General features: G+C 33.9%; 1 long non-coding RNA gene across 1 annotated transcript; it reads left to right on the top strand.

Annotated features, from left to right (window-relative positions):
• The first annotated feature begins 1,159 nt into the window (after positions 1-1,159).
• LOC135204438 (uncharacterized) lies at positions 1,160-1,665 on the top strand. The gene is made up of 3 exons (XR_010312217.1): positions 1,160-1,226; positions 1,399-1,427; positions 1,600-1,665. It is a non-coding gene; the product is annotated as an uncharacterized LOC135204438 (long non-coding RNA).
• Positions 1,666-3,372: the final 1,707 nt, after the last annotated feature.

The following is a 3,372-nucleotide window of genomic DNA, read 5'->3' as shown; positions in this document are numbered from 1 at the left end:
TATTAATTTTTTTAATGCGTATAATTGTCATTGATTGTGCAATTTCAGGTTGTGTATTGTACTGGCCTCCAAAAGGCTGGTGCTTCAGCTAAAGTCAAGAGGGAAGAAATGCCTGATAAAGAAAGATGGAAATCTACATGAAATTAGATTATTTTCATTTGGCTGGTATGCAAAGTTGTATATTATGAATCTTAATATCTGAGCTATAGCATGTACAGTATATAGTGGTCACTATAAAACATTTTAATAATCTTGTTTTTATATTTCCTGCAGAAACCTATACTAAGGCGTTTTGGGAAAAAAAAAAAAACGGGCTAAGAGAGCAGAGGATACATCAAATGTAGAAACAGACCAGGAATGTCTCAAATGCAGAACTACCAAAAAGCCAGTAGTAAAATTTGGCTTCTCAGACAATGAAGAGGCTGATGGTATGACATCCCTGTTATATAATTGCTTTGTAGGCTGTGGTTTGCAATAATCAACCCAAGAAAAAAAAAAAAAACAAAAAAATGTTTTACTGACTAATTATTTAGTTCATGATAAAATACCAAATTAAGTATGGCATTCATTTCTAATAACTATAATGACTGTGATGAATATGAAAATTTGCAGATGAAGATGGTGATAGTCTCCAGATATGCCGTACACCAACTGTTTGCTATGTTGCCACAGCCTCCTCAGCTCAATGAAGCAAATGGTAAGGGTAATTTATTGTAACTGTAAGAAAATTCTTTGTTAATTTGTATTCACTGTTCCTTGAGTTCAAAAACCATCATATAAAAGTATCATCTTTTTCATTATCTCTCCAGTTGCATCATCTAATATATGACAAGTTGGATCAAGCCAACTACCTTCACTCAAAGTATTTTTTAATAGGTAGTGTTTTAATTTTTTTTAATTTTTCTGTGGGGGGGGGGGGGGGGGAGGTTGTTTTTGGTGGCTGGGGAACTTTTAATCATTGTCTAAATATAAGTTGTCAACCTTGTCTAAATATACATCTTCCAGAGACAGCTCTTCACTGCCCTACCAACGCAAAAAAAAGTCCATAGAAATGGCAGTGTAGAGAACTACAAATCAGGTATTTTAAAAACTATATGTATGTATAATGTGAATGAGATGTATTGTGAGTTGTATCGTTGGCATGAAATAATGAATATTAATTTATTTACAGAATCCACTCCAGAGGTCTCACAAAGGTTTAAGGGAAAACTCCAGTTGAACAAAAGGTAAGTTATGTGCACAAGTATTGTGCTTTTTTTATTTTGTGGCAAAATTATTTCTTTTAAGGGAACTTGGATATATGGAGTTCAAAGACTTGATAATTAAAACTGACCTTGTCTCATTCTACTGAATTTCTATAAAGATTCAACATGTGATCTTTAATAATTATTATTTCAGATTATCTCTAGTTGGAGCTGCAGATGAAGGTAGTGATTATTTTTATTATTTATTTTTTTACAAAGATCCCTTTAAGCATGAAATATACTGAATTTTATTTTAAAACTTTAAACTAATTTGATTGTGCATTCATTTTGGATGTAGTGAAATATATGTCACCTGAAAGTTACACAGTATATTCATATACGTATTTTCTCACAGCCACATCTTCAAGAACTGCAGATTTAGGTCTAAAAGAATTTATAGCAGTGTCAGAGGCAGAGGCTGGGCATGCAGGTATGGTATTACTTTTCATCATGTATTTATTAAATGTTTTTTCAAAAAGAAAATTGTGCTCAATATCTGAATATACTGTAGCACCTCTGCTTTGAAAAATATTTGATTTGAGCCAGGTAATTATTCTGCTAGATGCAAGGTACAGAGCTACATTGTTGGCACGTCTCAAAAACAATTGAGGAAAAATCAGCGGCTGATGGTAAACCTACTACAATCTGTAGCTGCTTCTGTAGGTTCAGGAGGGGAGGGGGGGATGTGGATGATGTTTTGCCAGCCCCAGTATGCAGTTTAGAGGAGCTGGATGACTTGTGCACAAGTTAACTGATGAAACATTAAAAAGAAGTTGGTAAGAACAAGTTTGTATTATCTTGGAGATTAGGAACTGCTTTTTCAAGTGTTTTAGGGCTTCCATTATTTATAGCAGACCGTTCTGGATACTTTGAATATAGATGTAAGGCTAGTTTTTATGCATGAGAAAAGTAAATTTTATCATTTTCTTCCTATATATTGCAGACACTGTATTTGTCATTATTAGGAGGGCATAGCCTTGGAGACAAAGTTCGTAGGATTATTAAAAAGCTTGGAAGCAATAGTGTGTGGTCCTATAAAGGGAAGGAAAGGAAAGCTAGCATTTACTGATCTTCCTATCTGCAAAGTTGTCATCAGTAAGTGTACAGGATTTCTTAGTTACAATATCGATTTACAGCATTATCTTAAGTAGTAAAAGTAAAAAATATTTGTTCCTACACAAATACAAACCTTAGTAAAGAACTCAGGCTTTTATAGTTATGAAATATACAAATTACTTTTAAAATTTTGTCTTTTGCTTTGGTTGATGAAATTAAAACAATTAAAATCTTGCTACCTTTGATATGTTTTGATTTCTCTAAAATGTAATTAAATCTTTGGTTTTGGTATCTCTACCTAAAGGAGCATGCTTAAGAAACTACAGAAAGGCAAAATTATCCGAAATAGAAGATGAAATTAGTGAAGCCTGCAGCATGCCCCTAATGCCCCTAAAAAGAAAAGGTGGCCTAAAGTACAAGGTGAGCATTGAGCTTGTTTTAATGTTCTTGTATTTCCTTAACTTGATCATTTTTAATGTTAAGGAATAAAGAACTTGGAATTTGGTATTGAAGCAGCACTTCAATATTCCTATTCCCTTCTCCATTTCTACTTCTCACTCCACTTGTCAAAAACACTCCCAACATTCTTGCCCTATATCTATCACTCAACATGATTGCTTCTCTCAGGTAAATCCTTTCCACTGCACACATTCTTGCCTGTTCTTCCCTATTCCCAGTATCTGTTTTAGAAACGTTGTCAGGGTAAACATATTTCTTAAACAACTCATACAACCACCATATAAAAAACTCCTCTTTTTCATATGCTATGTAATAAATTTTGATTACTTTTTTAATAAAAGTCAACAATCTACTTTAGCATTGTAATGTTAGCTCTTTCCACAGGATCTTGAGCCTAAAAGATCCAATTATTTAATAGCACAAGAGTCATCCGATTCAGAAAACTAGGCGCAGTTTGAATAAAGACAGTGTGCAAGGGTCAGTGCCCCAGGAAGGTCTTACAGTATGAGGCCCTCCACACAGACACACACTCCTGCCATCATACTTCCCACTCTCTATACCACATAACCATCATTTAATCACATGCTGCTACTTAATGTAGTAATTCTTGTTG

The sequence above is a fragment of the Macrobrachium nipponense genome, chromosome 47 (assembly GCF_015104395.2).
Source record: "Macrobrachium nipponense isolate FS-2020 chromosome 47, ASM1510439v2, whole genome shotgun sequence".
NCBI lineage: Eukaryota > Metazoa > Arthropoda > Malacostraca > Decapoda > Palaemonidae > Macrobrachium > Macrobrachium nipponense.
Note: the sequence above shows the minus strand (reverse complement) of the source record. Positions and strands in the feature narration are given on the sequence as shown.